Genomic DNA, 20,435 nt, shown 5'->3' with positions numbered 1-20,435 from the left:
AATTAAGGGAAAGATAAATGAATAAAAACTAAACTTTCAAAAAAAAAACTACGTAACAAATATTCAAATCCTAAATGCAGATTAACTTTAATAAATAAAATAAAATAAAAAGTATTCAATTGCAATTTAAAAAAAAAAACAAGAAAAGGAGAGAAAGTGAAGAACAGAGCCGTGGGGGCTGGGGCGTGGCTGGATTTGCTGAGGCAGTGCTGTGGCCTTCTCAGCCGCTGTTGTTGAGTGGTCTCTTTGCTATACGTACAGAGAGACTGGAGGTCAGGGCTGCTGTTTGGTGCCTGTGTTCGGTTGTAGATGGTGGTTGGCCGAGGCAGTGCTGTGGCCGGATGCTCACAGGTTGCTGTGGAGGAACAGGGGGCTGCTGTTGTAGAGTTGCTGCTACACCGGCCGGCCAAAAAGCTGTTGGAGGAGAAGAGGATGCTGGCTGGAGTCCTTCTGTGGCTGCGGTGCTGTTATGTGGAAGGCCGAGAGTGCTGCGACAGCAGGTTGTTGCTGTGTATATCTCCAGAACAGCAGCAGAGATTGTATGGTGGCTGAGGGTACAAGGAGACAAGGGAAGATAAAACAGAGAGTAAGAGAGAGAGAGAGAGAGGGAACTACAAAATAAGAGATTAGAGGGGAGAGGGCGAAAGATTAAATAAAACAGAGAGAAGAAAGAGAGGGAAACAGAGAATGGCAACGCAGCAATTGAAAGGAAAAAAAAAACCAAAGGAGAAGAAGAGAAGAGGAGAAGAAGAAGAACAAGAAGAGAGGAGCCGAGGCAGCGTGAGAGGAGGCTACATTGGGGGAGTTTAAAAAGAAAAGAAAAAGAATCCCTACCCAAATTAGCCAACCCGACCCGGCTATGCATGGCCTGGTCACATCAACTATCCATTCAAGTATGTACTTTTTAATTTTTTTTCATTTTATTTGTTCTCTTTTCGTTGCAAATTCTGCTCTTCTGGAGCCCGTATCTCACAAAACTCAAAACACAAAAGTTGTAGATAATCCTTTTCTATTTCTCTTAAAATTTGAATCGTCTTGATCGGAGTTCAGACTAAAAAGTTATGCATAAAATACGAACAGGTGTCGGTTTTGATTCCCAAGAATTTTCCTGCGACAAAAAATTACCAAAATCTCATAAATAGTGCAATAAAGTTCAAAAATGATGACTTTGGCATTTTATTAAAATATTGAATAAATTTGTACATTTAATTAAAAATATAAACGGTAAAGCCCGGGTTAAACGTCCAATTACGCAGTTTTGACGCGTAATTAATTCTCACTCCACACTACTTGCTCCTCACTTGACCAGCGCCTTACTCGCACAGAGCAGTATAGGGCTAGCCCATCCCAAGTGTTGATCCCATGGATACCAGCTCTCCCCCCTCGTAGTGATGCCTCATCTAATGAAGAATTTGAAGAAGGAAGTGAGGATGGTGATGAAGAAGAAGCTGAAGCTGATGATGATAATGATGATGATATGATGCTGATGATGATTGATCTATTTTTTCTTGGTGTATTGTATTGCAGTACTTTCTATCTGTTGGCTTTGTTAGTGTGTTGCTTTGTTTGCTTGTTTTTTTTTTATGTATGGCTTGTAAGTCCCTTGATTATGACATTTTGTATTGACTATATGCCCATGCTTTTTATGTTATACTCTACGACTCTTCGTGACTATGCTCCTTATTTCTTTTTTGATTGATGTCAAAGGGGGAGAGTTTTCTTAGAGAGCAAACATGAGAACATGAGTTGATATTGTAGAGAGCAAATAAAAAAAAGAACATGAGAGCATGGAAAACATGAAATATAGCATGGGGGAGAAAGCACAAATGAGAATATCAGCAACATAAGCATAAGCTATACCAATTTGAGATAATACTTTAAATAATGACTTGACACATGATCTTAATACTAATATGGTGAAATAATATATAATGCATTGAAAAATAATCTCAATATTAAGTATGTTGAAATGAGCTATAATACTTGACTATGACTTATTGAGTTTTGAACTTATATTTGAAATCATCATTTTTTTTTATTTTTTTTTTACATATTGTTAAAAAGTATGCTTATTGTAAGAGGGAGCCTAATCAAGGTTCTCTCATCTTTGCTCCTTAGTTGTTATCATCAAAGATGGGGAGATTTTTGGTCTGACATGACTTTCTAATCTTGTTTTGGTGATAACAAATAAAGGTTAATTTAACAAGTTAATTTTATGTGAAGATATTTCAGGAAACCTAGTATGACAAATTTCAAAAGGGTCAAAGAAATGAAAGTCCAAACTCACAAGTAACATAAAGCTATACTTCATTAACAAGGTGATCAAAAGAAAAGCTTAAGAGGACCAAGATGTTCAAAACATGTGGAAGCTTAAAGAATACTCAAGCCCAAGGCAAAGATGACTCAAAGCAAAGAAATACATGAAGACTTCAAGATTAGAGAGTTTTTAAAGTCTTTAGGAAGTCTTATGTAAGTACTTCACTTTAAATATCATTTTGAATGCTTTGAATCTCATTAGGGGTTAATATGAACTTAGAGGCCTTACTTTGAAAACCCCGGGAAATGCTTTTTGAATGTATCAAAGCAAGATGGCTAAGGATTTTGGAAACAAACCTCAAAAATAGTTTTTATAACTATTCAGGTGACTGAAGATTTTCCTGAACTGATTTTGAACAGGCAGTCAAGGTTCAAGCGACTGACCCCTAAATCCTCAGGCGCTTGATCCTATTTTAAACTGAAATTTTGCAGTGTTCAAAAGGATCAGGCGACTGACCCTCGAACGACTAGTTTTTAAATAGCTTTTTAAAATTCAAATTCAAGTTGCTTGTGCCCCAAACTTCCTATAAACTTGGGAAACACTCTAGGTAACTTGGGCAACACGAATTTAATACTTTTTGAGACTATAAATACATAGTTTGTCAAATTAAATCAATACCAAGAATTGAAAATCAATTTTCAAGCTATATTGTTCACTCTCTCTCAAAACCCTCTTGCACACATACTCTCGCTGAGAATTTTCTGAGATAAACTGAGTCGTTGATCACTGATCTGAAAGCAAATCTTCTGAGGTTCTATACAAATCAAAAGAAGAATCCTGGTGACATACTTCTTTGAGCTTCAATTCAATTCTCTTTGATATTTACTTTGAAGTATTAGCTGTGCTATATTTGTACTAACTAGCTTTATCTAAGAGCATCTTTTGTACACAAGAATCTTTTCTTGTTTCCTTATTTTCTTTGACGGTTCAGGGTTATTGGATCGTTGTAGTGAGCGTGGGGTATCGCTTGGAAAGGGGGCTCCACCCTAATTGAAGGAGGGATTGTAAGGGTTTGTTCCGCCTGTAAAGGAACGCTATAGTGGAATCCTTAGTTGGTCTTGCCTAAGGCGAGGACGTAGGCTGGGCATAAGCCGAATCTCGTAAAAACTCTGTCTCACTCTCTACCCTTACTCTTTAATTTTTATGCATATATAAATTATGTGGTTGCGTATCTAAGTGCATGAAGCTAAAACTTCGAGATTGAGAAAAATTAATTTAAGAGAGTACGTTCATTAATCTTTTGCGGAAACCTTAAAAGGAGTACGTTGATTAATCGTTTGCGGAAATCTTGATTAAAAGGAAGTGCACCAATATTCATATATACAGGGCTTCATTAAAACTCTAAGCTGAGTTTTGCAAACGCCGAATCAAGGAAGTGTTGTCGCTCATATAATTGGTTAAGTATCTTGTGATTGATTGGTTGATTGATTGATTGATAAACGTTGTTGAAAGTATCTCATTAAAGAATTGTTGGTTTGCATTGATATTGAGTATGGATTGTAGTTGGTACAATTAAGCATTAAAAAATCATTCTTGTGTGTTTGCTAAATTTACAAAAGGTTGTGAATTTGTAAAAAGATTTAAAAGAAATTTTTAAAAACCCAATTCACCCCTCTCTTGGGACTACAACTTAGTTTTCAGAATCAATCCAAGACTTATCAACAAAATTATCACTAGGGCAATCAGATGATTCATTGTATGATATATTACAGGTTTTAGCATAAGAATCGTTAATTAAGGTAGAAAAGGGAGCATGTACCTCTTCAACTTTTTTATCAATTAAAGCAATTTGCCCATGATTTACCTCTTCTTGATCATTTGAGGTTGAAATATTTGGAGTAGTAGACTCCTCCACTTTGGTTCCCCTATATCTCCTTTCCAGCTCTTCCCAAATTTCTCTCGCATATTTACATGCCATAATTTCATGAAAAATATTAAAATCTAAAGCGCAATATAGTATATCCATGACATTAGAATTTGCATGTATTGACATAATATCACTTTTATTTATTTCCTTTAGCAATCACCTGCTAGACTCTTGAGTCCATTAATTTTATAAATACGCTCATTTTTAATTTCCAGGTGGTAAAATTTTCACCACAAAAATATTGGAGGCCTAGAAAGGGATTGTCCCTCATTGAATGGGATACACCAACAAGAGCCATTGCTATCTTTTACGCAAGCAGTTAAGTTTTCTGCAATGAGACTCTGACACAAATTGACAATAATGGTGTAATTCCAAGAGAGGGGGGTGAATTGGGTATTTAAAAATTTAGGTCGCATTTTCCCTAATTTCAAAACCACAATCAATATATCGCCACCTAGGGTCTTTCTATGCAATCACAAATTCCCTAAATAATCATTTATGCAAATATTTAAAACAGATATAGCATTCATAAATGTCAAATATTAGCATACAAGTGCGGAAAATAAATAGCGTGGGGAAAGAGAGAACGATACAATACTTTTATCGAGGTTCGGGCAATCCTGCCTACATCCCCGCCTTGGGCCAACCACCCAAGGATTCCACTACCTTACTCACTTAACTAAGCGGAGCGACGCCATTTACAATACTCCTTATTGGGCGAAGTCTCCCTAGATCACTTACTGGGCGAAGCCAAACCTTTTCTCCTTATAGGGCGGAGTCTCCCTAGCTCACTTACTAGGCGGAGCCAAACCAGCTCTCTTTACAAGGCAGAGTTTCCCTAACTCACCTACGGGGCAGAGCCAAACCAGTTCGCATATGTGAAAGTTTGCGTACAAATAAAGTGCTTCTTAAATAAGTAGATGTGTACAAGTTAAAGCTCTATATGCACTCTTATATGATATGAAATGAAAGCTCAATAGAGTATGAGTATTTTTCTCAATAATGCTTGTGAAATTTTTGAACAAGATATATATGATAAATACTTCAAAGATTCAATCCCAATAAATATTTATCCAAAAAAATTTTTCAATAAAAATGTCGAACCTAGGGATTTGCTTTCAAATGATTTTTGAAAAATAAGATATATATATATATATATATATATATATATATATATATATATATAAGCACAAACGCAAAGAGGCTTTCCAAGCACAATATATATAAATGAAAATATGTGCTCAAGCCCTTTTGAATAACTCTTAAATTTCTCCAAAAATAATTTGTGAGATGAAAGAGAGAGTAGAAATCTGATGTGTAATACAAAATCTTTCAAGCAATGTATATGACTTTATATATGCTCAAGATGTTATAAAACAAATCCCAAAACTATTTTCTCCCAAGAATATTTTTCAAAATGAAAGAGTGGGAGATTTGAAAGTGCAAGCACAATAAATATTTTTAGTGCAATAAAAAAATTATTTTCCAACAATGATCTTCAAAATGAAAGTGTAGGAGAAACACTATGATCTCTCTCAAAAGATTTTATTAAAGTAAAGAGAGTAGGAGAGAGTATAGAATTTGCCCCAAAACGATTTTTGCAAATGAATGTGGGGGGAGATCTTTGATTTTGAAATAAAAATGCCCAAAAATATTTGAGAGGATTTTCAAGCTAATCAAAGGTGCTAAATGTGCTTTAGAATGGGCTATATATAGAGCTCTAAAAAATTTTGAGCGTTAGGGACACAAAAGGAATTAATTAATTTGTTTAATTACAAATTAATCACGTTTTTGCATTGAAATTTTGAACAACCCGAGAGGTTCAGTCAACTTGGGAAGGTCCTAGTCAGCTGGCCTCAAGCAATTTTCAAATTGCCGAGAAACGACATGTTGGGCCAAAGTCCGATCGGCTGGGCCTTAAAGGGTCGATTGGCTGGGCAATTTTTTTTTTGTTCAATGAGGTCGGTCGATTGGGCTTTGGGATCCTACTCAAAAGATAAGGCCAGTCTAAATGCAATTACAAGTAAATATGTGTCTTCTTCTTCTTTTGCTCTATAATTCTTCATGGAATACGACAGAGTTGTATATGCTTTAAGTCCTCGGCATCCATTTTCCCTTTGTCTTATGTGTGTTGAGTTTGTAAACCTGTTCAATAACTAAATACACACATGAGATACAAGTGTTTTGTCACCATCGAAATAGAGATCAGACTCAAAAATTCAACATGAGATAAGACCATCTTATATATACGATAAGACCGTCTTATATGTGCGATAAAACCATCTTATATGTCTACATGATTGGGTCATGCAACTTCTAACTTCTCCTTTCTAACCCTTTTTATATAATGAGAAAATAAATAGAGATAAAGATGGAAATAAGGTAAGGATGGATTCTAGTTTCCAATAGTGAAGAGAACTAGACTAAGAGAAGCCCTAATTTTCAAAGAACTGTACGAGAGGAAGAGAAGAAAGATAGAGGAGGAGGAAGAAGAAGAAGAAGTTGAGGTTGCTAATGACAGTAATATTGGGAATAGAAGTTGTCTTCTTGAAGAAATAGATAATAAAAGAGAAGGTGTTGATAAGGAGGGAAATAGGAGGGGTACTCAGGCTAGGTTAGGGGAAAGAAAAGTTTCCAAGCTGGATGCAGCTTTGGTGGATTCAGGTGATCATGAAAGTAGGAATAATGGCTAACTCTATTAAGTGCAATCGTAGCAGCATTTTCTACAATTAGTTCTCAAAGGTACCTTTTCTTTAGCTTTTGTTAAAGCGTGAGATATAAAATGAGGCTCATGAGTGAGTAGGAATGACTACAAGGATAGCTAAGAAAATAGTTAGGAGTCAAAAATGGGGTTCTAGGTGTCCAAAATGTGAAAGATGCATATTTTTGACACAAAACAACAAGAAGAAAAGTTATAATACAATCAAACTTTGCAAACTTAGTGGATTTAAGCACTCAAGTGTCTAAGTCGGACATACGAGCTCCAAACTGAGTGGGGATAGTCCTGACACATTTGTGACATTAAGCTCGACATTTTAGAGCTGACGGTGCCCAATAAATTCCACCTCGATTGAAAATTATGCACTTAGAGGCAAACTTAGTAAACTTAGTTGATTTTAAGCACTCAAATGTCCAATTTGGGCATACGAGGTCCAAACTGAGTGCGGTTAGTCCTGACACGTTTGTCACATTGATCTGGACTTGCTGAAGCTGATGGTGCCGAAAAATCCTTTTGGGAGCTTTTTACGCACTTAGAAGTAAAGTTAGAATACAAACAAACCTAGAAAACTTAGTGGATTTTAGCACTCAAGTGTTCAAGTCGGGCATACGAGATCCAAACCGAGTGAGGTCAATCTCGACACGTCCGTGACATTGAGCTTGGCATGCCAGAGCTTACGATGCCTAAAAACTCCTCCTCGATTGAAATTATGCACTTAGAGGCTAACTTAGTAAACTTAATTAATTTTAAGTACTCAGGTGTCTAATTTAGGCATACAAGGTCCAAAATGAGTGGGGTCAGTTTTGACGCATCTATCACATTGAGTTGGATGTGCCAGAGCTGATAGTGCCCAAAAAATCCTCCCCAGGAGCTTTTTGCGCACTTAGAAATAAAGTTAGAATATAAACAAACTTAGCAAACTTAAGCACTCAGGTGTCCAAGTCAGGCATACGAGGTCCAAACCGAGTGGGATCAGTCCCGACACATTCCTAACTTTGAGCTCAACATGTCGGAGCTAATGGTGCTCAAAAACTCCTCCCCAATTGAAAATTATGCGCTTAGTAAGCTTAATTGATTTTAAGCACTCAAGCGTCCAATTTGAGTATATGAGGTGCAAACTGAGTGGGGGTTAGTCGCTACACGTCCGTCACATTGAGTTGGACATGCCAGAGCTGATGGTGTCCAAAACTCCTCTTCGGGGGCTTTTTGTGCTCTAGAATTAAAGTTAGAATACAAACAAACTTAACAAACTTAGTGGATTTTAGCACTCAGGAATCCACATCAGGCATATAAGGTTCAAACTGAGTGGGGTCAATTTTGACACATCTGTGACATTAACCTCAACATACTGGAGCTGACGGTGCCCAAAACCTCCTCCCCAATTGAAAATTATGTTCTTAGAGCCGAACTTAGTAAACTTAGTTGATTTTAAGCACTCAAGTGTCCAATTCAAACATACAATGTCCAAATTGAGTGGGGTCCGCCCTAACACATCCATCATATTGAGCTAGATATGCCGAAGCTGACGGTGCCCAAAAACTCTTCCTAGGAAGCTTTTTACGTACTTGGAAGCAAAATTAGAATATAAACAAACTTAGCAAACTTAGTGGATTTTAGCACTCAGGTGTCCAAGTCAGGTATACAAGGTCTAAATCAAGTGGGGTTAGTCTCGAAACATCCGTGACACTGGGCTCGATGTGTCGGAACTTACAATACCAAAAAACTCCTCCCTAATTGAAAATAATGAGCGTAGAAGCTAACTTAGTAAACTTAGTTAATTTTAAGCACTCATGTGTCCAATTCGAGCATGGGAGGTCCAAACTAAGTGTGGTCAGTCCTGACACATTCATTACATTGATCTTGATGTGCCAGAGTTAACGGTGTCCAAAAACTTCTTCTCGAGAGCTTTTGAATACAAACAAACTTAACAAGTTTAGTGGATTTTAGCACTCAGGTATCCAAGTTGAGCATAGGAGGTAGCCATCGAGTGGGGTCAATTCCGATTGATCAAACTTATCTATTTAAAATTATATCATTTTTTGTTTAATTATGTCCGATCATTTTGCTATCAAATCATTTTTACTTATAGTACGCATATATATATTGTATACTAATTTTTTGTATAATTATTACTTTGTAAGGTCTGCGAGCTATCACAAGAAGATGAGGACGATGTCGAGCACTACAATCGGATGCAGTTTTTTTTCTGTATTTTTTGTTATCTAAATAGGTCATGTATATGATGTTTCCAAACAATTTGTATTTGAATTTTGAACAACTTATGAATTTTATTAATTCTAGTTCAATATTATGTGCACTGAAACGTAATTATAAGTTTTTACAAGAATTAATGGATGATTTAAAAAAAATTATTTTTGACTTTTAGTGACAGTTGTAGACCGTAACTAATAGTTAGACTTTTAGTGATGATTTTTAGTCAAGAAAATGTACAAGTTATAGTGATGGTCTTAGGTTTTTAGTGACGGAATAAAATCGTGACTAATACTCCATTATTAGTGACGGTTTTAAAAACCATCACTAATAATTAGTTGTCACCGCCGTTTTAGTGACCAATTCGAAACCGTCACTAAGCCGTCACTAATAAGTATTAGTGATGGTTTCAAATTGTCACTAATAACTTGCTTTTTTGTAGTGAATCTTCTGTTAATCTCTTCTTTTGCTAATCTTATTTCAAAGAAAGAAAATCCAAAAAATCTTAAGAGAGTTTTTGTATTCCTACCTTACATTCATTTGTAAATCATTCCTTTTGAGAAATCTTTCTTTAATTTGTATTCAAACCTTTTGATGTTGACCTTGTCTCGGTCAAAGTAAGGGGTGTATTGATCACTTTAGCTCCGTCAAAGTAAGGGGATTCTTGGTGGAATTTCAAAATGGACGAGTCTTTAAAGAGTGGATGTAGGCTTTAGTTTAGATAAATGAACGACTATTAGAATGAGTTTCCATTTCAGTAGTACCCTTACTCTTTTTATTTTAATTGGTTTAATGTTCTTTGTGATTTTTTTTTAGTTGTTTGAATTATTTTTAAACTTTGTAATAAAGTGCTTAAGTTTAATTCATTGAACCCAATTCACAATCCCCTCCCCCACCCCCTAAATTCTTGGGTTGCCACTTGGGCCAATAGTATTTCATAACCTATCATAGTAATGGTGCTATTCTCATTTTTTTGGATTAATCATCGGGTTGTGTCCGTTTTACGGTCCACATGACTAATCCCGCACCCTTTGAAGCCAACCCCATAACTCCAAAGGGAGGTAAATTTCAGGAATTCAGGAACGGAAACGAACCCGGGAGGGTTTGAACACCTAATCTCGTGAGAGGCACTCCCGCAACCCGCACTACCACCTGAACCACACCCTCGGGGTGCTATTCTCATTTTTGACAACTATATAAACATGTGCATCCATAATTCAATGTGATGCTTTTTTTGAGTAGCACATATATTGTTTGAGTAACATTACATTAGAATATTCATGATGCAATATCTATAAAATTTTCTAAAAGATTAGCATTTACCTTTTAGTAATCTATTATATATTGATTAATCAAACTGAATGAGCAGACCAAATAAGAAAAGTAAAATGTTTACAAGTTATTTTTTCATTTTAAATCCTATATTTTATATAATATGTGAAAATGCATATATAATGTGTAATACTTAATGCATATATTAATTAATAAGATGAAAAAAATTGGGTAAATAATAATAATAATAATAATAATAATAATAATAATAATAATAAAATGCATTCAAAGCGATCATCGGGCTTTGATCTGATGACAAGAAAAGCACGTTACAGAAATGCATGAGAAATTAACAAAGAAGAACAACAAAAAGTAGGTTGCCGGTAGTTAGCAGGGGCTGGCTCATCATCTCTCAATAGGGGCTAGCTAGTATTTGATGATGATCTTAATTAATTAGCTGCTGGTGGTGGCCAGTGGTGGAGGCGGAGGTGGTGAGGAATGATGGATATCGATGAGAACAATAAAGAACTGGAAGGCCCCAGTGAGAAGATAATACGAGATTACTACTATAGTTAGGATGATGGTGATGGCGGTGGTGGTGATGATCCAAATTTATTGTTAGTCGAGTAACAATGTCAGCTGCGTAGACCCCTGCAATGTCAATCATCCTTCTAATTGGAAATAATGATGCAACATTAACAGAAGAAGAAGTAGCAGCCTTCCAAAGATTCAATTTCTTCCCACAGGTGTGAGCGGATGATGATGATAGCGGCCGGAGACCCTTCACAGATCTCAGAATTAGTGTTCCTCCGCACTTCAACTTCTTCATGACCACACACCTCCTTCTCCTTCTCCATCTCCATCTCCATCTCCAGCATCTCTTAATTCTCCTTTTTCTTATAATTGTTGTAGTAGTAATCATATCATTATCACCATTATTATTATCACTGTGATAATCACCCTCGTCGTCGTCATCGATGTTGCATTTGACGTAAATATAACTCGTTGGTATCTTCTCATAGCGTCGACTTCGGATGAAGCGCCCCCACCCCATGACTCCCTGTAATTGGAAAACCATGGCATCCAGTAATGCTACTACTGTTAATGCTGCTTCATTCATTGAGCGGATCGAGAGCTCCATGTCTATGTATCTATATATGTATGGATGGATAATGAATTCATAATTCTAACATCAAGATGATATCGATCAATAACATTATTGGAAGAATTGAAGTAGTTAGATGCAGCTACTTTATAATGTATATATGCGGCGGCAGCACATGCATGCATGGAGATCATTAACTAATCTCATCAATTAATCAATTATTATTCAATAATAATAAATAATCTTACTAAGAATATAAATCGAAGGGGAAAACAGATGAATATTGCTGGACTATGTCTATGTACGTTTGGATTCCTTCTATCACATGCCTAACATCATATTATATATACTCACAATTAATTAATCCACCGAATGCACCAACTACATAGCTCTCTCTCTCTCTCTTCGTTTGAGATGAGCGTGATTGGTAAATGACAGAAAAGAATTATGAAAAGAATGTCGAAAGCATGTGGAGTGATTGAGTTCCATGGATAATTAACTCATTAATTAAATAATTAATACAACTATATATTCAAATTAAAGCAATTATTAGTTAACATGACTCTATGTGTATATTTTCAAAGATAAGACACCAAATTAATGATAAATAAATGAATATATATATATATATATATATATATATATATATATATATATATATATATATATAAAACTACTCCTAGCTAATAGACTAAAATAGAAAACATGGTAGTCCTTAAAGTAACAAAAATCAAAATTTCAAGTTTACCCTTCATATGATATACATGTAAAATTTAAATTACATATGCGTCTCACAATTGAATTCTCAAGAAGCACTTTTATAAAAAATATCTCGCATTAAGATTTAGGGCAAAAAAAGATACTTACCATGTACTCATGAGATTTCAAAAATCTTAGGAACCTCCCCTGAGATTTCAAGAATTCTAGAGACCTCCCATGAGATTTTCCAAAAAGACACAAACATCTTCTTATATTTTGCAAAAGGACATGTCTTTTAAGGGGAGGTTTGCGTCTTTTTGACAAATCTTAGGAGAAATTTATGTTATTTTTGAAACCTTGGGAGAGCTCAATGAAATTTCTAAAATTCAAGGGAGATCCTTATCATAGGAGGTGAGTGTCTTTTACCCTAAGATTTATTATTTCCTAGTGTCCTTATATCTTCTAGCTAGATGTAACCCTTCAACTTCGCCTTCTATTCCATTTGTTATGTTGAGAAGTGTCTGTTCATCTTCTTGCAATTATCGTGCAAGTGTAAGCATCATCAACACTTATTCCTCAAGCGACATAGATGAATTTGATTCATACTTTTAGGTTTATATATATTTGTATAAAGTCCCCATCCATCTAACATCAGGTGGAAGGGCATTTATAAGCCCTCCTCTATTGATATCTCTTGTCTATCGATTCCCTTAATTTTTATCCATTTTATTAACCTCGCTTCTCCCTCTAACCTTAAACCTTTTCTCCAAATGCATTGTCATGCTTTTGAACTACTTGCATTACTTCGTTAAGTGTTGGGCTTTGTGGAGCCTAGTTATGTTTAATCCATGGAGCGAAGGCCTGGGTTGCCTATCCAGAAATACTGAGAGTCTCACCCAAGTGCCCGACCAGGAAGACCTTGAAGGGTGACCAAGTCGAGATTATGAAATTTCCTGAAGGATGAGATCCTGCAAGTTTCAACCATCATCTTGACTAGCAATACTTAATGAGGGGACTAGGTCAAGGATGCTGAAGTTCAAGATTCCTGATTTCCCACGAGGCTCGATCAAGTCGCGACCATGGGTAATAGGGGTGCAACTAAATTGACAATGACGATCTTCTATGCCAGATTTTGGCATAACTTTCCTATTTCAGAAGTTATGATTGTGTAAACCCTAAGATATATATTTATAATGTTCTTCTATGTGTGTAGAGAGGCATAGAAGTGTGCAGCAGCGTGGAGATTGTTGTGAGCTTTTGTGTGCATGATCCAAGGTGTTTGCTTTGGTTTTTAGGGTGTGTGCACATTGTTTCTTTCTTGTTGAGAGTGAGAGAAACTATAATTGCTACACTCTGTATACTTTCCTGATAATAGTGAAATCGCTGCAACTCCGTGGACATAGGCAAAATTGAAGAACCACGTAAATATCATATTGTGCGTGCATGTGATTATTTTCTTTGGTGTGTGCTTGTCTCTATCTTATTTCTCACAAGTTTTTTATGTTCTAGAAATTTTCGCGTGTTTGTTTATTCCCCCTACAATTTGGTATCAAAGCTTATGGTTAGGCTTGTGTGGGAGCAATGGCAGAGGAAGCAGGAAAGGCGCCTGGGATAGAAAAGTTCGATGGCACAGACTTTGGATTTTGGAGAATGCAAATCGAGGATTTTCTCTATGGGAAGGAGTTACATCTACCGCTTCTAGGAGAAAAACTTGCGACTTTGAAGGACAAGGAATGGACTCTGCTTGATAGACAGGTACTTGGAGTTATCAGATTAACTTTGTCTAGGTTTGTTGCACATAATGTTGTAAAAGAGAAGACCATAGCAAATCTGATGAAGGATTTGTCAGGTATGTATGAAAAACCATTTTCAAATAACAAGGTACATCTGATGAAGAAACTATTTAATTTAAAGATGGTTGAGAATGCATCGGTTGCACAACATCTGAATGATTTTAACATAATAAAAAAACAACTGTCGTCTGTAGAAATTGATTTTGATGACGAGATACGTGCACTGATCGTTTTGGCCTCATTGCCAACCAATTGGGAGGCCATGAGGATGGCTATAAGTAACTCCATGGGAAAAGAAAAACTAAAGTATAATGACATGCGAGATTTAGTTTTGGCTGAGGAGATTCGCAAAAAGGATGCTGATGAAACCTCAGGATCTAGTTCTGCCCTAAACCTTGAAACAAAAGGGAGAGGTAATGATAGAAATTCAAATCGGGCAAATCAAAATCCAAAAATTCTAATAGTAATAGAAGCAAATCGAGATCTAGTCAAAAAGGACAATGCTGGAACTATGGGAAAACGGGTCACTTCAGGAGGCAATGCAAAAGTCTCAAGAAGAAGAATTATAATGATCTCAAATTTCTACTATATATATATATATATATATATATATATATATATATATATATATATATATATATATATCTGTGTGTGTGTGTGTGTGTGTGTGTGTGTGTGTGTGTCTATGTATTTTTTTACATACATGTAATACTCTGATACCATAGAACGTAGTCAAAGTCAACCTGGTCCCATAGATACCAGGAATTTACCTGTTTATACACACAGGTTATCTAAGCAATGGAAACTATAACATACTTAACTTATATACAATACCAGAGTTTCACTGTTTCTATATATACATATATATATACCCCAAAAATCCATTCTACCACCGACCCCTAGTACTTACCCTGCAACTAAGGTAATACCAATGAACTCCTCTATCATGAAGCTCACTCCACTCGTCTGTCAGGGTTTCCTGAAATATTTGTAATGCTGGAGTGAGACACCGTTCAGTAAAGGAAATTGACTAATATTAGTGTGTGGTAACATGAGTTTCATCATAATGTAAACATATTCTGCAAATAATATAACTGTAATATATATCTTAAGCTATAACTAATAACACATGGAAAACTATACTTTTAAACATAATCTTACTATATCATAATGAATTTTCGTATCATTTAAATCCTCTGTTAAATATGTATATTACTGAAATATTACACCCTAGATGTATAACTACATATCGTGAGTTCACCCCCCATGATTCAAGTTGTGCGGGCCCGTAGGCTGGACTTAACGCTGACTGGCCTACTAAGTTAAGTCAAACATGACATATCTACGCACGATTGCCCACCCAATCTGGTCTGCCCATCCTACTCTCTATCAAACCTCTAACGGGTCAGTAATAATGGGTATCCTACATCACCACCTACACTTCGGGGCTAATCAGCCTCCGACCCACACTTCCTGAATAGTGTGGTTGCACTGTCGGCTATACACCAATCTGGTCCGCCCATCCTACTCTCCGCCAAACCTATAATGGGTTAGCACACAATGGGTATCCTCTCTCCTATCTGCTCAGAGTTGTCGTCCCACTCAAATCGACGTTCTTCCTAATCACTCGCGTCAGAGGCTCTAATAAGCTGAGAATCCCTTAACAAAACGACGGTAATAACCAGCCAACCCCAAGACACTATTAATCTACTGGATGTTTTTCGATTTAGCCCAATTTACTACCACATCAATTTTACTAGGATCCACATAAATCCCATCCCCTAAGATGACATGCCCCAAAAACGCAACCTTCTTGAGCCAGAATTCACATTTTATAAACTTGGCGTACAACTTCTTTTCTTTGAGCATCTGTAAAACTTGCTCAAATGTGTCTCATGCTCCTCATAGCTCCTTGAATAGACCAATATATCATCAATAAAAATAACAACAAACTGGTCTAAATATTGGTGGAAGATTCTATTTATCAAATCCATGAATATTGCAGGAGCATTCGTCAAACCAAAAGGCATAACAAGAAACTCATAATGCCCATACTTGGTCTGAAAGGCTGTCTTCAATACATCTTTTGCCCTTACCTTTACTTGATGATAACCTGATCTGAGATCAATCTTGGAGTACACTCGTGTACCCTGGAGCTAATCAAATAAATCATCTATACGGGGTAGAGAATACTTGTTCTTGATTGTTACCTTATTAATTTCCCTATAATTTATACACATCCTCATGGACCCATCTTTCTTCTTCATAAATAACACTGGAGCTCCCCACGGAGACACACTATGCAGCATAAAACCCTTATTAATTAAATCTTGCAACTGATTCTTTAATTCTGCCAACTCTACGTGCGCCATTCGATAAGGTGCTTTAGAGATCGGTGATGTGCCTAGTAGCAGATTAATAGGAAAATCTACCTCACGATCAGGTGGCAAGCCTGGTAGCTCATCTGGAAAAACATCTGTAAGCTCCTTTGCCATTGGCATACTAGTGAGCTTCAATTCATTCCCTGACATTTCCTTCACAAAGGCCACGAATCCTTGACAACCACTCAAGAGCAGTCTCCTCGCCTGAATAGCTAAAACTAACTGAGGCGAGGATTGCACTAGAGACTCTATGAACCTGAATTTTGATCTTTTCAGAGGTCTGAAAATCATTTCTTTCAACCAGGAATATATACTGGCAAAGTTAGCCGCTAGCCAATCCATGCCGAATATTACATCAAACTCGTGCATATCCAGCACTATCAAATCAGCAGGCAAAACTTTCCCCTGGATATCAACTGTGCACCCTATTACACCTCAATACTGACTAGGTCGGTGTAGATACTAACAGTTCGGTGTCTAAGAACTGTGTCTCTGCCCCCACATAATTTAATGCATCTCATAGACACAAACAAGTGTGTGGCCCTTAAATCAAGCAATACAATAACTTTAAATGAAAGCATGCTAATCATACCTGTCATCACATCGCTAGCTATCTCAGCATCACCCAGCGTCAAGGTATAAACTCTCGCTAGAGCCGTATTCCTTTGCTGACCTCCATGAGGCGCCTGATTGCCTCCTCAAGCAGGTCTAGGAGTGGGAGCAGCTCAAATTTGAGCCTGACAATCTCTCATCATATACCTTGGCTCCCCACATTAGTAACAAATGCCTCGCCTGACACGACACTCCCCCGGGTGTCTCTTCCCACAAGTCGAACAAGCTGGAAAAGACTGTATACCCTGAAACCCACGACTCCCTGACTCCTGCCTCCAATCCCTGTAGTAGCCACCTCTCTTCCATGAACCCCAACTAGACCCCTGCTAGGAACCAGAAGGTGTGGATCTCTTTCTTTACTTCTGCTCCTCAGCCTCCAACCGCTCTCCGGCTTCTACCATAATTGCCCTATGATGACCTGCTTAACTTCCACATATATATTTTTTATATATAATAAAACCAATATCACAAAACTCAGCAGATCATAATCCACGTGGACCCGTGGGTACCAAGGATACATAATAACACATAACGGAAGCCTAAGCGGCAGGAAACGTACAATCATAATATCATAAATACAAAACCATCCATCATAATACCAGAGTCACTACATCCACTGTATTTAAGTATATACATCCAAAAAGAAATATCTAGGGACATTTCCACAAAATCTAACCATCTCTACCAAAACTTACCCTTCAGAGAGGGTAGATCAACAGTATTAAATCAACGGAGCTTTACCCGCTCTCCTATCAGGGGCTCCTTAAATGTTTAAAAAAATTTGGGGTGAGACACCTCTCAGTAAGGGAAATAAACTAATACTAGTGTGTGGCAACATGGATATTTCCTTTTATTATTTGAATATTATAAATTCTCTAGGTCACTACATGCCCTGTCTACTGGCTCGGTAAAATCTTGCAATTTCAATATTCATACCTGCTTATGTAATTCTCTCCTCATACCTCTTTCAAACTATCTTACCTTCTTCATCTCATCCGGAATAATGTACGTGGCGAAGCGAGATAATTCAATAAACCTCGCCGCGTACTGCTGTACTGTTTGCAGTCCCTACTTCAGATCCAGGAACTCCTCTATCTTGGTTTCTCTGGACGAGGTTATGAAGTATCTGTCGAAAAATATCTCCTTAAATCGTTCCCAAAACATCTCCATATGCACAACCCTCTGCTTCTCCAGAAGTTTCACTGTCGTACACCATATTTTGGCCTCTCCAGTCAGTTTATATGTAGCAAACAACACCCTCTGCTCCTCAGTACATTGTAGTACTACAAACACTTTTTCAATCACCTACATCTAGTTTTCAGCGACTACAGGATCAGTTCCTCTTGAGAAAGTCGGAGGATTCATCTTAATAAACTTCTTAATTGAACTACTGTGGCCTGCAGACAGACCACCCTGCTCTCTGGAGTTCCTAGCAATTTCAACCATGACTTGTTGAGCCACGCTACGCAGTATTGCGTCTAAATCGCCACCAGCTGCACCTGAGGGCCCAGTACCCTCATTCCCACAAGCATGGGCACTACTACCTCCAGGGTCTATCCTGAAAAGACGATAAACTTAATTTAAGACCCTATTACCACAACATACCCCACACAAATCATCTAACTAGTATATCACATTTTTGACTGATTATTCATTCCTGATCTTAATTCAAGGTTCAATCCTACAATCTAGATACCCAACCCGTCAATAGTTTATTATGGCTTTCCTGAAATTGTCACCCCAGGAAAGTTACACAAACCATCACGGAAGTCCTGCTCCACCAAAACAAATCCTGAAGATCCCTGTACATTTTAGTGCTACCAAGATGTACCATATACAAGGATCGGTGCACTTTAATTTGGTACAAAACCTCAAGGCCCCATCATTTGAGATACTAAAATCTTCCTCCAGACCATCTTGTACTTTCTCTATCAGATCTACTAATTTTGCATCACTCCTCTATGCCGCTTTAATTCTTTCCTATAGAATCGGTTGAAACAATAGATTGGCAATAAAGACCTGATGGTCACCCTCCATGAGTTCTATTCCTAATCTCTCTAGATCCATCTGAATCAAATGCTGGGTCTCCACTGCAGATATCGATGCACCCACTAATTTCTGACTGAAAGCATCAACCACCACATTTGCCTTCCCTAGGAGGTAACTGATGGTGCAATCATAATCCTTTATCAGTTCTAAGCATCTCCTCTGCCTCATATTTAACTTTTTTAGTGTGAAAAAGTATTTCAAACTCCTATGGTTAGTAAAAATTTCACACCTACCCCCATAAAGATAATGCCACCAAATCTTTAGTGCGTACACTACTGCTGCTAGCTCCAAATCATGGGTAGGGTAATTCTTCTCATATTCTTTCAACTGATGTGAGGCATATGCTATAACTCTCCCCTGCTACATCAGAACACGGCCAAGCCCTTTATGTGATGCATCACTGTAAATCACGAAACCCTCTTCACCTGAAGGAATCGTCAAGACCGATGCAGTGATGAGTCACTACTTCAGCTCCTAGAAGCTCTGCTCGCATTCATCTAACCATTCAAATTTTACCCCTTTCCTAATCAACCTCATCAACGAACCCAACAATTTAGAGAAATCCTTAACGAACCTACGATAGTATCCAACCAATCCCAGAAAACTTCTAAATTCCTGCACACTCTTTGGTTATAACCAATCTGAAAGTAGAATATGATTCCTAAGAGGGGGGGGGGATGAATTGGATTATTTAAAACTTTTAGGCTCTTTTTAAAACTTTTACTTGTTTTAGTGCAACAACAAGACTGAAGTAAATCAATCAAACCAAAACACACCACAAATTCCAATCAACCACAATATTAAAATAAATCAATCAAAATAAACAAGAACTCGATGCTTTCAACCTTTGGTAATAGCCTTGTCATTATATGCAAGTCCTGTTTTATTTTTGTTTTGTAATGCGCTCTCTTAATCAAGAGTTCTACAAATTAACCAACGTACTCCCTTGAGGGAGTTCCGCAAATTAACCAACGTACTCCCTTGAGGGTTTACGCAAAAGGTTAATTGAAACGTACTATCTAGAATTAAGAGTCTTCTCTGAATTTTTACTTAAGCCCTGAAATCAATCAATTTACATCCAACAAATACAAGTAAAATGCAGAAAGTAAAGAGTAAGGAGGAGAGAAGAACACCAAGATTTTACGAGGTTCGGCTTATCCCCAGCCTATGTCCTCGCCTTTGGAAAACTACCAAAGGATTCCACTAGCTTAGTTCCTTTGCCGAGCGGAACAACACCTTTTACTACCACTCCTTCAAGTAGGCTAGAGCCCATCTCTCCAAACGATATTCTCTCTCGTTTGGTCAACAATCCAACAAGCCTGGAATCGTCCAATAACTACAAGAGAAATAGCAAGTAGATGTGTACAAAGAGTGCTATCACATAGAGCTTATTAGTACAATTCAAATCTA

This window comes from Malania oleifera, chromosome 4 (assembly GCF_029873635.1).
Source record: "Malania oleifera isolate guangnan ecotype guangnan chromosome 4, ASM2987363v1, whole genome shotgun sequence".
Taxonomy (NCBI): domain Eukaryota; kingdom Viridiplantae; phylum Streptophyta; class Magnoliopsida; order Santalales; family Ximeniaceae; genus Malania; species Malania oleifera.
The sequence above is the reverse complement of the archived record's forward strand: the minus strand, read 5'-3'. Positions refer to the sequence as shown.